General features: G+C 41.1%; 1 protein-coding gene across 1 annotated transcript in view; it reads left to right on the forward strand.

Annotated features, from left to right (window-relative positions):
- Positions 1-5,043: 5,043 nt before the first annotated feature.
- LOC139760439 (uncharacterized) overlaps positions 5,044-22,225 on the forward strand; it is a gene marked incomplete at its 3' end in the record, with an annotated part of 167,836 nt that continues 150,654 nt past the window's right edge. The window contains exon 1 of the mRNA XM_071683676.1: positions 5,044-5,251. The remainder of the gene's footprint in view (positions 5,252-22,225) is intronic.

The raw sequence follows: 22,225 nt of genomic DNA on the forward strand, positions 1-22,225 counted from the left end.
CCCACTCAATTTCATTTTTTCCCTGCAAAAATTGTCCAAATGCCTCTCTCTCTTCTCCTTCACTAATAATCTTACTTCTTCATCCCACCACTCAGTATCCCTGGGGATAGAGGAGAAAGAATACTTCCCACGCTTTCCTCACGTGTCGTAGAAGGTGATTAAAGGGGACGGGAGCGGGGGGGTGAAAACCCTCCCATCCTTGTATTTCAACTTTCTAAAAGGGGAAAGAGAGGGAGTCACGCGGGGAGTGCTCATCCTCCTCAAAGGCTCAGATTGAGGTGTCTAAATGTGTGTGGATGTAACCAAGATTAGAAAAAAGGAGAGATAGGTATGTTTCAGGAAAGGAACCTGGATGTTTTGGCTCTGAGTGAAACGAAGCTCAAGGGTAAAGGGGAATAGTGGTTTTGGAGTGTCTTGGGAGTAAAGTCAGGGGTTAGTGAGAGGACAAGAGCAAGGGAAGGAGTAGCGCTACTCCAGAAAAAGGAGTGGTGGGAGTATATGATAGAGTGTAAGAAAGTAGACTCCAGATTGATATGAGTAAAACTGAAAGTTGATGGAAAGAGATGGATGATTATTGGTGCATATGCACCTGGGCATGAGAAGAAAGATCATGAGAGGCAAGTGTTTTGCGAGCAGCTGAGTAAGTGTTTTAGTAGTTTTGATGCACGAGACCAGGTTATAGTGATGGGTGATTTGAATGCAAAGGTGAGTAATGTGGCAGTTGAGGGAATAATTGGTGTACATGGGGTGTTTAGTGTTGTAAATGGAAATGATGAAGAGCTTGTGGATTTATGTGCTGAAAAAGGACTGGTGATTGGGAATACCTGGTTTAAAAAGAGAGATATACATAAGTATACGTATGTAAGTAGGAGAGATGGCCAGAGAGCGTTATTGGACTACATGTTAATTGATAGGTGCGCAAAAGAGAGACTTTTGGATGTTAACGTGCTGAGAGGTGCAACTGGAGGGATGTCTCATCATTATCTTGTGGAGGCTACGGTGAAGAGTTGTAGAGGTTTTCAGAAAAGAAGAGAGAATGTTGGGTTGAAAAGAGTGGTGAGAGTAAGTGAGCTTGGGAAGGAGACTTATGTGAGGAAGTACCAGGAAAGACTGAGTACAAAATGGAAAAAGGTGAGATCAAACGACGTAAAGGGAGTGGGGGAGGAATGGGATGTATTTGTATTTAGGGAAGCAGTGATGGCTTGCGCAAAAGATGCTTGTGGAATGAGAAGCGTGGGAGGTGGGCAGATTAGAAAGTGTAGTGAGTAGTGGGATGAAGAAGTAAGATTATTAGTGAAAGAGAAGAGAGAGGCATTTGGACGACTTTTGCAGGGAAATAATGCAAATGAGTGGGAGATGTATGAAAGAAAGAGGCAGGAGGTCAAGAGAAAGGTGTAAGAGGTGAAAAAGAGGGCAAATGAGAGTTGGGGTGAGAGAGTATCATTAAATTTTAGGGAGAATAAAACGATGTTTTTGAAGGAGGTAAATAAAATGCGTAAGACAAGGGAACAAATGGGAACTTCAGTGAAGAGGCAAATGGGGAGGTGATAACAAGTAGTGGTGATGTAAGAAGAATATGGAGTGAGTATTTTGAAGGTTTGTTGAATGTGTTTGATGATAGAGTGGCAGATATAGGGTGTTTTGGTCGAGGTGGTGTGCGAAGTGAGAGGGTTAGGGAAAATGATTTGGTAAACAGAGAAGAGGTAGTAAAAGCTTTGCGGAAGATGAAAGCCGCAAGGCAGCAAGTTTGGATGGTATTGCAGTGGAATTTATTAAAAAAGGGGGTGACTGTATTGTTGACTGGTTGGTAAGGTTATTTAATGTATGTCTGTCTCATGGTGAGGTGCCTGAGGATTGGCAGAATGCTTCCATAGTGCCATTTTACAAAGGCAAAGGGGATAAAAGTGAGTGCTGAAATTACAGAGGTATAAGTTTGTTGAGTATTCCTGGTAAATTATATGGGAGGGTATTGATTGAGAGGGTGAAGGCATGTACAGAGCATCAGATTGGGGAAGAGCAGTGTGGTTTCAGAAGTGGTAGAGGATATGTGGATCAGGTGTTTGCTTTGAATAATGTATGTGAGAAATACTTAGAAAAGCAAATGGATTTGCATGTAGCATTTATGGATCTGGAGAAGGCATATGATAGAGTTGATAGAGATGCTTTGTGGAAGGTATTAAGAATATATGGCGTGGGAGGAAAGTTGTTAGAAGCAGTGAAAAGTTTTTATCGAGGATGTAAGGCATGTGTATGTATAGAAAGAGAGGAAAATGATTGGTTCTCAGTATGTGTAGGTTTGTGGCAGAGGTGTGTGATGTCTCCATGGTTGTTTAATTTGTTTATGGATGGGGTTGTTAGGGAGGTGAATGCAAGAGTTTTGGAAAGAGGGGCAAGTATGAAGTCTGCTGTGGATAAGAGAACTTGGGGGGTGAGTCAGTTGTTGTTCGCTGATGATACAGCACTGGTAGTTGATTCATGTGAGAAACTGCAGAAGCTGGTGACTGAGTTTGGTAAAGTGTGTGAAAGAAGAAAGCTGAGAGTAAATGTGAATAAGAGCAAGGTTATTAGTATAGTAGTGTTGAGGGTCAAGTCAGTTGGGAGGTGAGTTTGAATGGAGAAAAACTGGAGGAAGAGAAGTATTTTAGATATCTGGGGGTGGATTTGGCAGCGGATGTAACCATGGAAGTGGAAGTGAATCATAGGGTGGGGGAGGGGGGCGGAAGTTGTGGGAGCATTGAAGAATGTGTGGAAATCTAGAACATTATCTTGGAAAGCAAAAATGGGTGTTTGAAGGAATAGTGGTTCCAACAATGTAATATGTTTGCGAGGCGTATGCTATGGATAGAGTTGTGCGGAGGAGGGTAGATGTTCTGGAAATGAGATGTTTGAGGACAATATGTGGTATGAGATGGTTTGATCAAGTAAGTAATAATAGGGTATGAGAGATGTGTGGTAATAAAAAGAGTGTGGTTGAGAGAGCAGAAGAAGGTGTTTTGAGATGCTTTGGTCACATGGAGAAAATGAGTGAGGAAAGATTGACAAAGAGGATATATGTGTCAGAGGTGGAGGGAACGAGGAGAAGTGGTAGACCAAATTGGAGGTGGAAAGAAGGAGTGAAAAAGATTTTGAGTGATCGGGGCCTGAACATGCAGGAGGGTGAAAGGCGTACAAGGAATAGAGTGATTGGAACAATATGGTATACCGGGGTTGACGTGCTGTCAGTGGATTGAACCAGGGCATGTGGAGCATCTGGGGTAAACCATGGAAAGTTGTGTGGGGCCTGGATGTGGAAAGGGAGCTGTGGTTTCGGTGCATTATTACATGACAGCTTGAGACTGAGTGTGAACAAATGTGGCCTTTGTTGTCTTTTCCTAGCGATACTTTGTGCACATTTGGGGGTAGGGGGTTCTTATTTCATGTGGGGCGGGGTGGCGATGGGAATGAATAAAGGCAGACATTATGAATTATGTACATGTGTATATATGTATATGTTTGTGTGTATATATATGTATACATTGAGATGTATAGGTATGTATATTTGCGTGTGTGGACGTGTATGTATATACATATGTATGTGGGTGGGTTGGGCCATTTCTTTCGTCTGTTTCTTGCGCTACGTTGTTAATGCGGGAGACAGTGACAAAGGAAAATAAACTCGTTGAGATGTATAGGTATGTATATTTGCATGTTTGGACGTGTATGTATAAACATGTGTGTGTGAGTGGGTTTTACCATTCTTTCGTCTGTTTCCTTGCACTATCTCGCAAACGCGGGAGACCGACAAAGCAAAATGAATAAATATAAGTAATTATATATATACATTGTTTATTTCCACACATCTCTCTTACCCTTTCATTACTTACTTGATGAAACCACCTCACACCACATGTTGTCCCCAAACATTTCATTTCCAACACATCCACCTTCATCCACACAACCCTATCTATAGCCAATTCCTCATAACCATATAATATTGTTGGAACTACTTTTCCTTCAAACATACCCATTTTTGCTCTCTGAGATAACGTTCTCTCCTTCCACACATTCTTCATCGCTCTCAGAACCTTTAGCCCCTCCCTCACCCTGTGACTCACTTCTGCTTCATTGGTTACATTCGCTGCTGAATCCACTCTCACCTATCTGAAATATTTCACTCCCTCCAATTTTCCTCATTCAAACTTGTATCCCAAATAACTTGTCCTTCAACCTTCGTAAACCTAATAACCTTCCTCTTATTCACATTTATTCTCGACTTTTTCCTTACACACTTTTCCAATCTTAGTTACCAACTTCTGCAGTTTCTTGCTCGAATCAGCCTCCAGAGCTGTTCTTTTCACACATTCTTCAAAGCAAACACCTGATGCACACATCCTCTTCGACTTCTGAAACCACACTACTCTCCATTCTCATGCTCTGTACATGCCTTCACCCTCTCGATCAATACCCTTCCATACAATTTTCCAGGAATACTTAACAAAGTAATACCTCTGTAATTTGAACACTCACCTTTAATCCCTTTGCCTTTGTACAATCGTACTATACATGCATTAAGCCAATCCTCAGGCCTTTCACCATGATCCATACATACATTGAATATCCTTACCGACCAATCAACAATGCAGTCACCCCCTTTCTTAAATTCAGCTGCAGTGCCACCCAAAGCCCTTTGCCTTGCCAGATTTCATTTCCTGCAAGGCTTTCACCGCTTCTCTCTTCATTAAATCATTCTCCTTGACTATCTCACTTTTGCCCCCCCCCCCCCCCCACCACACACACACACACACACACACACACACACACACACACACACACACACACACACACACACACACACACACACACACACACACACACTACATCTGCCACTCTGTCATCAAAAACATTCAACAAACCTTCAAAATACTCACTCCATTTCCTCCTCACTTCATCACTACCTGTTATCAGAGTTATTGCTCAAAATTTAGTTATAAGATTTACTTGATGTAAGCTCTAAATTTCATTGGATTGAGATATTCATTATTTAATGGATGTTTTATGATTACAGACAGACAAGTTGATAGAAGCTATCCTTGCATGTCAGGATAGCAACACTCTCTCAGTGGATGCTGGAGCTGTAATTGCTGCTTTGGAACTAGAGAAAAGTGGTTGTGTTGAGCCAGAGCAGCAAAAGGAAGTAGAGCAGAGAGAAGAATTGTTGTCAGATATCCAGTTCCCCGAATTATTTTCTTCAGAAGAGGATGAACCACAGAAGGTGCTATCATAAAGTCTTATAGTAGCTATATTGTACCATGTTAGAATATGTATCATCATTAATGTGTAATGATCTATTTGCACTGTATGGTAGTTTTTACACTCAAACATTCTATGCTGTCATACAACCTCTTAAGCTATTGTAATCTGTTCACATTTACTTCACCTTTGTTCAATTTATTCTTTCCTTCCACCACTCATGTAATATAAAAGTACTGATTTACTTTTTTAAAGATTTTTTGCTTTCTTTGATGTGGCAACTGAGGGCATAATTGGTGTACATGGGGTGTTCAATGTTGTAAATGGAAATGGTGAAGAACTTGTGGATTTGTGTGCTGAAAAAGAACTGGTGATTGGGAATACCTAGTTTAAAAAGAGAGAGATATATAAGTATACATATGTGAGTGGGAGAGATGGTCCAAGGGCATTACTGGATTGCGTGTTGATTGATAGGCGTGTAAGAGAGACTTTTGGATGTGAATGTGCTGAGTGGGGCAGCTGGAGGGATCACTATCTTGTGGAGGCAAAGGTGAAGATTTGTAAAGGTTTTCAGAAAAGAAGAGAATGTTGGGGAGAAGAGAGTGGTGAGTGTAAGTGAGTGTAGAAAGGAGACTTGTGTGAGGATGTACCAGGAGAGATTGAGTGCAGAATGGCTAAAGGTGAGAGCAAATGATGTGAGGGAAGTGGGGGAAGAATGGGATGTATTTGGGGAAATAGTGATAGTTTGCACAAAAAATGCATGTGGCAAGAGAAAGGTGGGAGGTGGGCAGATTTGAAAAGGTAGTGAGTGGTGGGATGAAAAAGTAAGGTTGTTAGTGAAAGAGGAGAGAGAGGCATTCAGATGATTTTTGCAGGGAAGTAGTGCAGATGACTGGGAGATGTATAAAAGAAAGGGGCAGGAGGTCAAGAGAAAGGAGCAAGAGGTGAAAAAGAGTGCAAATGAGAGTTGGGGTGAGAGAGTATCATATTTTAGGGAGAATAAAAAGATGTTTTGGTAGGAGATAAATAACTTGTGTAAGACAAGAGAACTAATGGGAACATCAGGGAATGGGGTTAACGGGGAGGTAATAACAAGTAGTGATGAAGTAAAAAGGAGATGGAGTGAGTATTTTGAAGGTTTGTTGAATGGGTTTGATTATAGGTATTTTGGTCAGGGTGGTGTGCAAAGTGAGAGGGTCAGGGAGAATGGTTTGGTAAACAGAGAAGAGGTGGTGAAAGCTTTGTGGAAGATGAAAGCCAGCACGGCGGCTGGTTTGGATGGTATTATAGTGGAATTTATCAAAAATGTGTATGACTGTGTTGTTAATTGGTTGGTAAGGATATTCAATATATGTATGGATCATGGTGAATTACCTGAGGATTGGCGGAATGCATGCATAGTGCCATTGTACAAAAGCAAAGGGGATAAAGGTGAGTGTTCAAATTACAGAGGCATAAGTTTGTTGAGTATTCTTGGGGAATTATATGGGAGGGTATTTACTGAGAAGGTGAAGGCATGTACAGAGTATCAGATTGGGGAAGAGCAGTGTGGTTTCAGAAGTGGTAGAGGGTGTGTGGATCAGGTGTTTGCTTTGAGGAATGCATGTGAGAAATACTTAGAAAAACAAATGGATTTGTATGTAGCATTTATAGATCTGGAGAAGGCATATGAGGGGTTGATAGAGGTGCTCTGTGGAAGGTATTAAGAGTATATGGTGTCGGAGGTAAGTTGCTAGAAGCAGTGATAATTTTTATCAAGAATGTTAAGCATATGTACAAGTAGGAAGAGAGGAAAGTGATTGGTTCACAGTGAGTGTCAGTTTGTGATGGGTGCATGATGTGTCCATGGTTGTTTGATTTGTTTATGGATGGGGTGGTAAGGGAGGTGAATGCAAGAGTTTTGGAGGGGGGGGCAAGTATGCAGTCTGTTGTGGATAAGTGGGCTTGGAAAGTGAGTCAGTTGTTGTTCACTGATAATACAGTGCTGGTGGCTGATTTGGGTGAGAAACTGCAGAGGTTGGTGGATGAGTTTGGTAAAGTGTGTGAAAGAAGAACATTGAGAGTAAATGTAAGTAGGATCAGGGTTATTAGGTTAAGTAGGGTTGAGGGGCAAGTTAATTGGGAGGTAAATTTGAATGGAGAAAAACTGGAGGAAGTGAAATCTTTTAGATATCTGGGAATGGACTTAGCATGGGATGGAACCATGGAAGCCAAAGTGAGTCACAGGTTGGGGGAGGGGGCGAAGGTTTTGGGAGCATTGAAGAACGTTATCTTGGAGAGCAAAAATGGGTATGTTTAAAGGAATAGTGGTTTCAACAAAGTTATATGGTTGCGAGGCATGGGCTGTAGATAAGGTTGTGCAGATGAGGGAGGATGTGTTGGAAATGAAATGTTTGAGGACAATATGTGGTGTGAGGTGGTTTGATCGAGTAAGTAATGAAAGGCTAAGAGGGATGCGTGGTAATAAAAAGTATGGCTGAGAGAGCAGAAGAGGGTGTGTTGAAATGGTTTGGACACATGGAGAGAATGAGTAAGGAAAGATTGACAAATAGGATGTATGTGTCAGAGGTGGAGGGAACAAGAAGCAGGAGACCAAATTGGAAGTGGAGGGATGGAGTGGAAAAAATTTTGAGTGATCAGGGCCTGAAAATACAGGAGGGTGAAAGGCTTGCAAGGAATAGAGTGAATTGGAATGATATGGTATACTGGGATTGATGTGCTGTGAATGGATCGAACCAGGGCATGTGAAGCGTCCAGAGTAAACCTTGGAAAGGTCTGTGGGGCCTGGATGTGGAAAGGGAGCTGTGGTTTCGATGCATTACACATGACAGCTAGAGACTGAGCGTGAATGAATGTGGCCTTTTTGTCTGTTCCTTGCACTACCTCGCTTGAGGGGGGGATGCTATTTCCTCTGTGGTGGGGTGGTGATGGGAATGGATGAAGGCATCAAGTGTGAATATGTACATGTGTATATATGTTTTTGTCTATGTATGTATTTATATGTATATGTTGAAGTGTATATGTGTTTGTATGGATGTTTATGTATATATATGTGTATATGAGTGGTTGGGCCTTTCTTCGTCTGTTTCCCTGTGCTACCTTGCTGATGTGGAAAATTACGATTATGTATGATAATAATGAATAATAAAGTTTTTTTATGTAGACTGCTGAAGAGCTGATAGATACTGTTTGGAATCTTATCAGGACTAAGAATTTTTCAGATAAAGTTGGAAGAAATATTAAAAATCAGATGCATTGAAGGTATTATGTGTATAAAGGTTGTGTGAATAGACACTGGTTTCACTTCATGAATCATCTTGGTATGAAAAGTGAAGCAACAAGAAACACTATAAGTGTGAAGCTCATATTCTCTTTAGGCATTTGTTGGAGATTACAGAAGTCCTTTGCCAACCATGGTATTTTCACCTGTGGTAAAAAGTATCTGCATTGAAAATAATGGATACTATTTTACCAACTTTGGCATAGAGTTTTGAGTATCCATGGTATTTTTCCACCAGTTGGGCAAGTATTGTAGCAGGTGTAGGCTACTTCTTGCCATGCCTGGCAGGATCCAATACAATGGTGGTATGAAGATGTGCACAGTGATGCATGCTGAGATAACCACATCACTCAAGTGTCATTTCATGTGCCCTGGCTGTTATTCTATCTTACTGCGACTTTTGCTGAGTGAGGAGCACCATAATTGATCTCATAGCATTAAAAATGTTTGGTAACTTTATTTGTTGCTTTGTGCTCTTAAGTATAGCCTTTAAGCATAAAGCCAGTGATTCATGTTTTTTACCCAAAGGAGGTCAAGGAAATTGATATCTTAAGAGCAAAAAGTGGATTTATTTGATCATCTGTGCATGATGAAAGTGCATCATCTGGTGGGAGGCATCTTGGTGTTAGTGGATTAACAGAGGAACCATAAGGAAAAATAAGACTGCATTGTGCATGACATATCTGGCTAGGTGCTTTGTAGGAATACATAAGGCAAGGTCAGAGCATCAGGTGATGCACTACCATCATTCTATACAGTACTTGGGATAGGGGATAAAGAATACTTCCCACATATTCCCCGCATGTCATAGAAGGCAACTAAAAGGGGCAGGGGTAGGGGCCTGGAAACTCTATCCTGGTATTTCCATTTCTAAAATGGGAAGCAGAAGGAGTCAAGCGGGGAATGCTGATCCTCCTCGAAGGCTCAGATTGGGGTGTCAGAATGTGTGTGGCTGTAACCAAGATGAGAAAAAAAAGGAGAGATAGATAGTATGTCTGAGGAAAGAAACCTGGATGTTCTGGCTCTCAGTGAAACGAAGCTCAAGGGTAAAGGGGAAGAATGGTTGGAAAAGTCTTAGGAGTAAAGTCAGGGGTTGGTGAGAGGACAAGAGCTCAGGAAGTAGTAGCACTACTCCTGAAGCTAGAGTTGTGGGGATGTGTGATACAGTGTAAGAAAGTAAATTCTAGAATGATATGGGTAAAACTGAAAGTGGATGGTGAGAGATGGGTGATTATTGGTGCCCATGCACCTAGTCATGAGAAGAAAGATCATGAGAGACAAGTATTCTAGGAGCAGCTGAGTGAGTTTGTCAGCAGTTTTGATACACAAGACCGGGTTAAAGTGACGGGTGATTTAAATGCGAAGGTGAGTAATGTGGCACTTGAGGGTATAATTGATGTACCTAGGGTATTCAGTGTTGTAAATAGAAATGGTGAAGAGCTTGTGGATTTGTGTGCCGAAAAAAGACTGGTGATTGGGAATACCAGGTTTGAAAAGAGAAATATACATAGATATGTGTGAGTAGGAGAGGTGGTCAAAGGGCATAATTGAATTTCTTGTTAATTGATAGGCGTGTAAAAAAGAGACTTGTTAATGTGCTGAGAGACAGCTGGAGGTATGTCTGATCATTATTTTGTGGAGGCGAAGGTGAAGATTTGTAGAAGAGAAAATGGTGGGAAGAATTGAGTGGTGAGAGTTAGTGAGTTTGGAGAGGACTCTTGTTTGAGGAAGTACCAGGAGATTGAGTGAAGAATGGCAAAAGGTGAGAGCATATGATGTGAGGATAGTGGATGAGGAATGGGATGAAGTTGGATGTCCATCTCACAGCTTTTGCAGTTATTTCCATCTTTTGCATTTTATTTGCTATGACACCATAGTCTCATTTGTCAAATGCTTTTGGAAAGCCTATGTAAATCTTGTTTTCTTTGTTTTCCAGAGCTTCGACAACCTTACCATAATTGTCAAGCAGTTGCGATACGCAAGAGCTACCTACCCTGAAACCATACTGTCCTAAGTTATGGAGCTTGCTCACTTTCATGAATTCAGTCAGCTTGCCTGATTGGATTCTTTCAAAGATTTTAGTGATGTATAATATTAATGTAAATTATTTTTTATAAATTCCACTGCAATACCATCCAAACCCGCTGCCTTGCTGGCTTTCATCTTCCACAAAGCTTTTACTACCTCTTCTCTGTTTACCAAATCATTTTCCCTAACCCTCTCACTTTGCACACCACCTTGACCAAAACACCCTATATCTGCCACTCTATCATCAAACACATTCAACAAAGCTTCAAAATACTCACTCCACCTCCTTCTCACATCACCACTACTTGTTATCACCTCCCCATTAGCCCCCTTCACTGAAGTTCCCATTTGTTCCCTTGTCTTATGCACCTTATTTACCTTCTTCCAAAACATCTTTTTATTCTCCCTAAAATTTAATGATACTCTCTCACCCCAACTCTCATTTGCCCTCTTTTTCACCTCTTGCACCTTTCTCTTGACCTCCTGCCTCTTTCTTTTATACATCTCCCACTCATTTGCATTATTTCTCTGCAAAAAAAAAAAGGGGGTGACTGTGTTGTTGACTGGTTGGCAAGGTTATTTAATGTATGTATGATTCATGGTGAGGTGCCTGAGGATTGGCGGAATGCTTGCATAGTGCCATTGTACAAAGGCAAAGGGGATAAAGGTGAGTGCTCAAATTACAAGGTATAAGTTAGTTGAGTATTCCTGGTAAATCATATGGGAGGGTATTGATTGAGAGGGTGAAGGCATGTACAGAGCATCAGATTGGGTAAGAGCAGTGTGGTTTCAGAAGTGGGAGAGGATGTGTGGATCAGATGTTTGCTTTGAGGAATATATGTGAGAAATACTTAGAAAAGCAAATGGATTTGTATGTAGCATTTATGGGTCTGGAGAAGGCATATGATAGAGTTGATAGAGATGCTCTGTGGAAGGTATTAAGAATATATGGTGTGGGAGGCAAGTTGTTAGAAGCAGTGAAAAGTTTTTATCGAGGATGTAAGGCATGTGTACGTGTAGGAAGAGAGGAAAGTGATTGGTTCTCAGTGAATGTAGGTTTGCGGCAGGGGTGTGTGATGTCTCCATGGTTGTTTAATTTGTTTATGGATGGGGTTGTTAGGGAGGTGAATGGAAGAGTTTTGGAAAGAGGGGCAAGTATGCAGTCTGTTGTGGATGAGAGAGCTTGGGAAGTGAGTCAGTTGTTGTTTGCTGATGACACAGCGCTGGTGGCTGATTCATGTGAGAAACTGCAGAAGCTGGTGACTGAGTTTCGTAAAGTGTGTGAAGGAAGAAAGCTGAGCGTAAATGTGAATAAGAGTAAGGTTATTAGGTACAGTAGGGTTGAGGGTCAAGTCAATTGGGAGGTAAGTTTGAATGGAGACAAACTGGAGGAAGTAAAGTGTTTTAGATATCTGGGAGTGGATTTGGCAGCGGATGGAACCATGGAAGCGGAAGTGAATCATAGGGTGGGGGAGGGGGCGAAGGTTCTGGGAGCCTTGAAGAATGTGTGGAAGTCTAGAACATTATCTCGGAAAACAAAAATGGGTATGTTTGAAGGAATAGTGGTTCTAACAATGTTGTATGGTTGCTAGGTGTGGGCTATTGATAGAGTTGTGCGGAGGAGGGTGGATGTGCTGGAAAAGAGATGTTTGAGGACAATATGTGGTGTGAGGTGGTATTGATCGAGTAAGTAATGTAAGGGTAAGAGAGATGTGTGATAATAAAAAGAGTGTGGTTGAGAGAGCAGAAGAGGGTGTTTTGAAATGGTTTGGTCACATGGAGAGAATGAGTGAGGAAAGATTGACCAAGAGGATATATGTGTCGGAGGTGGAGGTAACGAGAAGTGGGAGACCAAATTGGAGGTGGAAAGATGGAGTGAAAAAGATTTTGAGTGATCGGGGCCTGAACATGCAGGAGGGTGAAAGGCATGCAAGGAATAGAGTGAATTGGAACGATGTGGTATACCGGGGTCGACGTTCTGTCATTGGGTTGAACCAGGGCATGTGAAACGTCTGGGGTAAACCATGGAAAGGTCTGTGGGGCCTGGATGTGGAAAGGGAGCTGTGGTTTTGGTGCATTATTACATGACAGCTAGAGACTGAGTGTGAACGAATGGGGCCTTTGTCGTCTTTTCCTAGCGCTACCTTGCACACATTTGGGGGGAGGGGGGTTGTTATTTCATGTGTGGCGAGGTGGCGATGGGAATGAATAAAGGTAGACTATGAATATGTACATGTGTATATATGTATATGTCTGTGTGTGTGTATATATATATGTATACGTTGAGATGTATATGTATGTATATTTGCGTGTGTGGACGTGTATGTATATACATGTGTATGTGTGTGGGTTGGGCCATTCTTTCATCTGTTTCCTAGCGCTACCTCGCTAACGTGGGAGACAGCGACACAGCAAAATAAATATAGATGAATAATATTAATGTTATCACTTGTTAGTTTTTTGGGATTACTTTGCTTCTACCCTTGAGGAGTGGAACAGTGTGGGTCAGTTTTAGTCTCTGGAATGATGTCAGAATCTAGACTTTTTTCCCAGAGGTTACATAAGACATTCTAGAGTTGAGTTGTTTTCTTTATGAAGACTAAGTTCCATGAGTCTTTTCCTGGGGCTGGGTGCAAGGGCATACACTCAGTGGCCTTCTTGAAATCTTGTGTTTAGAAGTGATATTTGCTATGTGTACACTTAGGAAGTTACTGTTTAGGAAGAAGTCTGTTAAGTCATTTATTTTTATTGTTTTTGGCTTGCTATAAATCGAGTCACATTGCCCCTTTAGAATATCTCATCTCTTGGCAGTTGTCTGTAAAGATACCTTCTGTTTCAAGTGGGCCAATGGGGTTTGCAGTTCTGGATACACATTTTGCATATAAGAAAATTATTTTGGGTTTTTTCTTGTGTCCAATAGTTCACTTTATAGGCTCTCTCTCCTTTACTGGATGAAGTTGGCTTCCTTAGATGTACAATTCTTTTTCACCTCTTGTAAAGGGCTCATTTTGTTTGTTCTAGTCTAGTCCTTTTTTACTTTCTTCTTGCTCTTGTATGTCTGTTGCTTGTTTGGAGTACCAAAGTGGTCATATCATATGAATAGTTCTTCATTTTAGTACTTAGCAGGGTTTCCCATTGTATTTCAAACATCTCATTGATCACCTCCTCCAAGTTTATCAATTTACTATTAAAACTGAAGTTTCTGAAAAACAGTTCCAGAGTTTTGTGTATTTTAATTAGGTGGTTTAGCATCCTACTTTTGGTTTTTACGTTGTAATCAGAGTATATGGTGTTTGAGATAGTACTATCGCATATTTGGTCCACATTATTTTTAAGGATTAAGTCCAGAATATTATATCCTCTGGTTGGTTTTGTTATTTGTTGGCATAGGGAGAACTTTTCACTGAGGCGGAATAATTCTTGTAGGGTGATGTTAGAATTATTCAGATTGTGAAAGAATTAGCATCTTAACTAATATTATCATTGGTTTTTCTTCCCTTTTTGTAATGGTCCGCAGGATCCAGGATACCATCCCTCTGCATGAGGCAACCATTGTTTTATGTTCACTGAAGGTCAAGTTGTCGGTCTTTATTACTCCAAGGTTTTTCTCATTATTCAACAAGTTCATGATATAGTTTTGTCTGTCTGGAATTCTGTATTATTTCTTATTTAATTTTCTCCTTACTGGATGTGGTGGAACTTATCTCCATTAAAAAGCATGTTTTTTCGGTTTCCCAGTTAAAGACTTCATGTCTCTGTAGCCTTTTGGCTTACATAATTGGTGTGATTTTTATACCCATTTTTATATCTGCTGCTAAGAATGATATGAAACTATGGCTTGTGTTTGCATTAGCATTAGATATAAGGTTGAGGAACAGGAAGTTTGCAATTACAGTTCCGTAGGAGAATGAGCTTTTTATTGTGGAGGTAGATGGTGTGATTTATATCTATGTTTTGTGATGTATTAGTTGAAAAGTTATATATCCTTCTCCCAATTTTTCCAGTTGTTCCCATTTTTCACATTTTATATGCTGTGATTCCCTGGTCACTTACATTAAGTGCTTTTACAGTTTTGGCAGATAACATCAGCATTTGCTTTGTTTCCAGAGCTTCATCAGTCCTATCATAGTGGCCATGGAGCTGAGAAAGGCAAGATCTTCCCAATGTGAAACCATGTTGCCCAGGGTTATGTACATTATTCACCTCCATAAAGTCTATCTGTTTGCTTCTTAGGATTCCTTTGAAGATTTTTATAACATGTGATGTTTATGTTATTGAACATACATTTTTTGTCCTTTGTGGAATGGGGCAATGTGAGTCAGTTTCAGACTCTCGAGAATGATACCACAATCCAGACTTTTTCTCTAAAGGAAATTTAGTGCTTGTATCAGAGTAGTCTTGCATTTCTTTATGAGTTCTTCTTGTTCTTCTTTGTTGTTTTGTTGTGGTTGTTGTTGTTGTTGTTGTTCTTTTCTTCTTCTTCTTCTTCTTCTTCTTCTTCTTCTTCTTCTTCTTCTTCTTCTTCTTCTTCTTCTCTTGACGTTTTTCTTTTTCTTATACTTCTTATTCTTGTTCTTGTTCTTTATTTCTTTTCTTTGTTTTTCCTTTCTTCTTCATCTTCTTTTTATTTTCTTCGTTTCTTCTTCTTTTCTTCTCCTTTCCTTCTTTTCTTCTTCTTTGTTTGTAGTCTTGTATTTGCATTTTGCATATAAGTAAAAGTGTTTTGGGTTATTTATTTTATTATTAGCCTTTTCTTTTTCTCTTTCCTGTGGTTCGTAAGACATAATTGATTAGATAATCTATAATGATAGTTCACTCTTATTGGGTTTATTTCCTTTGTTCGGTGGTCTGTCGCTTCTTGAGAAGGTCTGCAATTCATTTTTGTCTGCTGTAAAATGCTTGTTTTTTCATTCTGTATTAGACATTTTGTGCTTTCTTCTCACTGGTATACCTATGTTGCATGTTTGAAGTGCCAAGATGGTTGTGTCATTTACACACTCCGCTTCCATTTTGGTGCACAGCAGGGTTTTCTAGTGTGTTGCAGACATCTCAATGATCATATCCTTCCAGTTTATCTGTTTATTACTAAAACTGAAATTCTGAAAACACCTTCATTATATGGGTTCGGTTTAGGTTAGGTGGTTTACCATCCATACTTGATTTAATTCTGTTAGGCTGTAATCAGATTATAGAGTGTTTGAGATGGTAATTTAACGTATCAAGTCCACATGCTGTCACTGGACTGAACCAGGTCATGTGAAACATCCAGGGTAAACTATGAAAAGGTCTTTGGGCTTGGATGTGGATAGCAAGCTGGGGTTTTGGTGCATGACATGTGACAGCTAGAGTATAGTGTGAGTGGATGTGGCCTTTCTTCACCTGTTTCCTGGCACTACCTTGCTGATGCTGGGGATGGCAACGCCGTTTTCTGTGGAGTGGAGTGGCACCAGGGATGAATGAAGGTGAACAACTATGAATATGTAGATACATGTATGTATGTGCATATATTATTTTTTATTATTATAATTACACGTTTCTCGCAGCAAGTTGCACTACAGATGGGAGCTGTTTTCATGTACACATATCCATTCCTGGTGGACAGAACTCAATTCTGCGTGTCGTAAGCGACTAAAAGGAGGAGCGGGCTGGAAATCCCCCTCTCGTTTTTTTTTTTTATTCCAAGAAGACAGAATTGGGCCAGGAGGTATTCCCCAAGGCCAGTCCTTGTTCTAACCTACTCGCTAATGCGGAAATGGCGAACAGTTTGAGAAAAAAAAGAAACCTAAATGCCCATACTTGCACATATTATACTTTGTCGCCGTCTCCTGCGTCAGCGAGGTAGCGCAGGGAAACAGACGAAAGAATGGCCCAACCCACCCACATACACATGTATATACATACACGTCCAACCCACACATATACATACCTATACATTTCAACGTATACATATGTATACATACACAGACATATACATATATACACATGTATGTAATTCACAAACGTCAATAGCAGTTCTCATCAATTTAACCACTGTATCAATAAGCTACTACATTTTTCTCCAATTTCACTATTTTCTTGTCAAAACACCATGTATGAAAACTATCACTCCAGTAACACACTATAAACATTTACTTCCCCTTTAAAAAGTTCTGGGGAAGTCTGTCTCGATACACTGCGGGAAACTCTACCACCTGGCGAGGTTTGTGTTGCAATGGTTCCCGATTCACAAACGTAGTAGCATCACTGGTGGGCCAAGGTAGTTCTGTTTGCGAAGAGGCGCTTTATATGATGTCTTGACACACGATGATTTCCAGGTCATTGATGAGCCACTCATACTGCCGAGAAAGAGGCTTAAGTCCAAACTCCAAGAAGTAGTAGGCCTCAGTATTGACAGCTATAAAATGTACAGGACCCATATTCCAGCTAAAGAAGAAACTCTCTGTGTCCTCATAGTTTGGCATGCTAAACCTTGCTCGGTAGTTGCTGAAATTGTATGCGTCGTGCTGTCACCTTGCTAAACAAGACAGCAGCTGTTTTACTGGTGATTCGAACTACCTCCCCCACGTTCTTCTTGGTTCTCTTAAGTTATTCCTGTCTTCATGTCTGCAATTATTTCCCTTTTTCCATAGCCAGAGGTTGAACCATTATGTGACATTCAATTTTTCATTCATTTCAAGCTAGAAGTTTCAGTTTTCTAAATTGTTTCTTACATTTTTCATATGTATATATATGTATGTGTGTGTGTGTGTATATGTGCGTATGTGTGTGTATGTGGTGTGTGTGTGTATATGTATATATATATGTATATTATCCTTGGGGATAGGGGTGAAAGAATACTTCCCACGTATTCCTCGCGTGTCGTAGAAAGTGACTAGAGGGGACGGGAGCGGGGGGCCAGAAATCCTCCCCTCCTTGTATTAACTTTCTAAAATGGGAAACAGAAGAAGGAGTCATGCTCATCCTCCTCGAAGGCTCAGAGTGGGGTGCCTAAATGTGTGTGGATGTAACCAAGATGTGAAAAAAGGAGAGATAGGTAGTATGTTTGAGGAAAGGAACCTGGATGTTTTGGCTCTGAGTGAAACGAAGCTCAAGGGTAAAGGGGAAGAGTGGTTTGGGAATGTCTGGGGAGTAAAGTCAGGGGTTAGTGAGAGGACAAGTGCAAGGGAAGGAGTAGCAATACTCCTGAAACAGGAGTTGTGGGAGTATGTGATAGAATGTAAGAAAGTAAATTCGCGATTAATATGGGTAAAACTGAAAGTTGATGGAGAGAGGTGGGTGATTATTGGTGCATATGCACCTGGGCATGAGAAGAAAGATCATGAGAGGCAAGTGTTTTGGGAGCAGCTAAATGAGTGTGTTAGTGGTTTTGATGCACGAGACACGGGTTATAGTGATGGGTGATTTGAATGCAAAGGTGAGTAATGTGGCAGTTGAGGGAATAATTGGTATACAATGGGGTGTTCAGTGTTGTAAATGGAAATGGTGGAAAAGCTTTAGTTTTTATTGCATGAAAAAGACTGATGATGGGAATACCTGGTTTAAAAAGCGCGATATACATTTCTTTTTCTTTTTTTTCTTTTAAACTATTCGCCATTTCCCGCGTTAGCGAGGTAGCATTAAGAACAGAGGACTGGGTCTTTGAGGGAATACCCTCACCTGGCCCAATTCTCTGTTCCTTCTTTTGGAAAATTAAAAAAAAAAACGAGAGGGGAGGATTTCCAGCCCCCCGCTCCCTCCCCTTTTAGTCACCTTCTACGACACGCAGGGAATACATGGGAAGTATTCTTAATCCCCTATCCCTAGGGATAATATTATATATATATGTATTTATTTCATACTATTCGCCATTTCCGCGTTAGCAAGGTAGCGTTAAGAACAGAGGACTGGGCCTTTGAGGGAAATACCCTCACCTGGCCCAATTCTCTGTTCCTTCTTTTGAAAAAAAAAAAAAAACGAGAGGGGAGGATTTCCAGCCCCCCGCTCCCTCCCCTTTTAGTCACCTTCTACGACACGCAGGGAATACATGGGAAGTATTCTTAATCCCCTATCCCCAGGGATATACATATGTACATATTCATACTTGCTTGTCTTCACCCTATTCCAGTTGCTAACCCTGCCCCACAGGAAACAGCATCACTACCCCCACTTCAGTGAAGTAGCACCAGGAAAACAGACAAAAAAAATGGTCAGATTCATTCACACTCAGTCTCTAGCTGTCATGTGTAATGCACTGAAATCACTGCTTCCTATCCACATCCAGGCCCCACAGACCTTTCCATAGTTACCCCAGATGCTTCACATACCTTGGTTGAGTCCATTGACAGCAATGTGATTCCCAGTATACCACATCGTTCCAATTCATTCTATTCCTTGCACGCCTTTTACCCTCCTGCATGTTTAGGCCCCGATCGCTCAAAATCTTTTTCTCTCCATCTTTCCACCTCCAATTTGGTCTCCTGCTTCTTGATCCTCCCACCTCCAACACATATATCCTCTTTGTCAATCTTTCCTCACTCGTTTTCTCCATATGTCCAAACCATTTCAACTCACCCTCTTTTGCTCTCTGAACCACACTATTTTTATTACCACACATCTCTCTTACCCCTTCATTACTTACTCGATCAAACCACCTCACACCACATATTGTCCTCAAACATTTAATTTCCAACACATCCACCCCACCCTGTACACCCCTCTCTATAGCCCATGCCTCACAACCACATAACATTGTTGGAACTACTATTTCTTCAAACATACCCATTTTCTTTCCGAAATAATGTTCTCGCCTTCCACACATTTTTCAAAGCTCCCAGAACTTTCGCCCCCCCTCCCCCACCATGGACTCACTTCCCGCTTTCATGGTTCCACGTGGTATGAGAAAGGTGGGAGGTGGGCAGATTAGAAAGGATAGTGAGTGGTGGATAAGAAGTAAGAGTGTTAGTGAAAGAGAAGAGAGAGGCATTTGGACGATTTTTGCAGGGAAAAAATGCAATTGAGCGGGAGATGTATAAAAGAAAGAGACAGGAGGTCAAGAGAAAGGTGCAAGAGGTGAAAAAAAGGGCAAATGAGAGTTGGGGTGAGAGAGTATCATTAAAGTTTAGGGAGAATAAAAAGATGTTCTGGAAGGAGGTAAATAAAGTGCGTAAGACAAGGGAGCAAATGGGAACTTCAGTGAAGGGCACAAATGGGGAGGTGATAACAAGTAGTGGTGATGTGAGGAGATGGAGTGAGTATTTTGAAGGTTTGTTGAATGCGTTTGATGATGGAGTGGCAGATATAGGTGATTTTGGTCGAGGTGGTGTGCAAAGTGAGAGGGTTAGGGAAAATGATTGGTAAACAGAGAAGAGGTAGTGAAAGCTTTGCGGAAGATGAAAGCCGGCCAAGGCAGCAGGTTTGGATGGTATTGCAGTGGAATTTATTAAAAAATGGGGTGACTGTGTTGTTGACTGGTTGGTAAGGTTATTTAATGTATGTATGACTCATGGTGAGGTGCCTGAGGATTGGCGGAATGCGTGCATAGTGCCATTGTACAAAGGCAAAGGGGATAAGAGTGAGTGCTCAAATTACAGAGGTATAAGTTTGTTGAGTATTCTGGTAAGTTATATGGAGGGTATTGATTGAGAGGGTGAAGGCATGTACAGAGCATCAGATTGGGGAAGAGCAGTGTGGTTTCAGAAGTGGTAGAGGATGTGTGGATCAGGTGTTTGCTTTGAAGAATGTATGTGAGAAATACTTAGAAAAGCAAATGGATTTGTATGTAGCATATATTATTTTTTTATTATATTATAATTGATCACTGTTTTCCCTCGTCAGCAAGGTAGCACCATGAAACAGATGGAGAATGGCCTGTCTTTTCATGTACACATATATGGTTGGAAAGGATCACAATTTTGCGTGTGATCAAGTATAATCCTGTGAGTTCACGGTGAAAATGAAACACCATAAGTTTCCAAATGCATTTTCATGTAATAATCACATCATCAGGGGAGATACAAAAAAGAAATATAAGTCAGTTGATGATATACAACGGAGAATGTAGTTAGGACGCCATTTGGTAAAGAGGTGATTGTCCAAGACAGTCACATCTTATATTTCTTTCTTGCATCTCCCCTGATGATGTGATTATTACACGAAAGTGCACTTGGGAACTTATCGTGTTTCATTTTTCCCATGGACTCGTAGGAGTAGTGTGTATGTACATAAATGCCCATATGCACACATGTACACATCAACAAATACATACACTCATACAGACATGTATACATATATACTTTTCTTCTCTTTTTTTCAAACTATTCGCCATTTCCCGCATTAGCGAGGTAGCGTTAAGAACAGAGGACTGGGCCTTTGAGGGAAATACCCTCACCTGGCCCAATTCTCTGTTCCTTCTTTTGAAAAAAAAAAAAAAAAAAACGAGAGGGGAGGATTTCCAGCCCCCCGCTCCCTCCCCTTTTTAGTCGCCTTCTACGACACGCAGGGAATACATGGGAAGTATTCTTAATCCCCTATCCCCAGGGATATACATATGTACATATTCATACTTGCTTGTCTTCACCCTATTCCAGTTGCTACCCTGCCCCACAGGAAACAGCATCACTACCCCCACTTCAGTGAAGTAGCACCAGGAAAACAGACAAAAAAATGGTCAGATTCATTCACACTCAGTCTCTAGCTGTCATGTGTAATGCACTGAAATCACTGCTTCCTATCCACATCCAGGCCCCACAGACCTTTCCATGGTTTACCCCTGATGTTTCACATGCCCTGGGTCAGTGCATTGACTGCACCTTAACCCTGGTGTACCACATCATTCCAATGCATTCTTTTCCTTACATACCTCTCACCCTCCTGTATGCTCTGGTCCCGATCACTCACAATCTTTTTCACTCCATTCCTCCACCTCCAATTTGGTCTCCTGCTTCTTGATCCTCCCACCTCCAACACATATATCCTCTTTGTCAATCTTTCCTCACTCGTTTTCTCCATATGTCCAAACCATTTCAACTCACCCTCTTTTGCTCTCTGAACCACACTATTTTTATTACCACACATCTCTCTTACCCTTTCATTACTCACTCAATCAAACTGACTCACACCACATATTGTCCTCAAACATTTAATTTCCAACACATCCACCCCACCCTGTACACCCCTCTCTATAGCCCATGCCTCACAACCACATAACATTGTTGGAACTACTATTTCTTCAAACATACCCATATTTGCTTCGAGATAATGTTCTCTCCTTCCACTCATTCTTCATCACTCCCAGAACCTTCACTTCCTCCCCCACCCTCTGACTCACTCCCGCTTTCATGGTTCCACGTGGTATGAGAAAGGTGGGAGGTGGGCAGATTAGAAAGGATAGTGAGTGGTGTGATGAAGAGGGTTGTTAGTGAAAGAGGTGTTTGGATGATACTTGCAGGAAAGTAGTGCAAATGACAGAGATGTATAAAAGGTAGCACCAGGACTACAGACAAAAAGGCCCCATTTGTTCACACTCGGCCTCTAGTTGTCATGCGTGGTGCACCAAAACCACAGCTTCCTCTCCACATCCAGGCCCCACAGACCTTTCCATAGTTTACCCCAGATGCTTCACATACCTTGGTTGAGTCCATTGACAGCATGTGATTCCCAGTATACCACATCGTTCCAATTCATTCTATTCCTTGCACGCCTTTCACCCTC

Source organism: Panulirus ornatus, chromosome 36, assembly GCF_036320965.1.
Source record: "Panulirus ornatus isolate Po-2019 chromosome 36, ASM3632096v1, whole genome shotgun sequence".
NCBI classification, from domain to species: domain Eukaryota; kingdom Metazoa; phylum Arthropoda; class Malacostraca; order Decapoda; family Palinuridae; genus Panulirus; species Panulirus ornatus.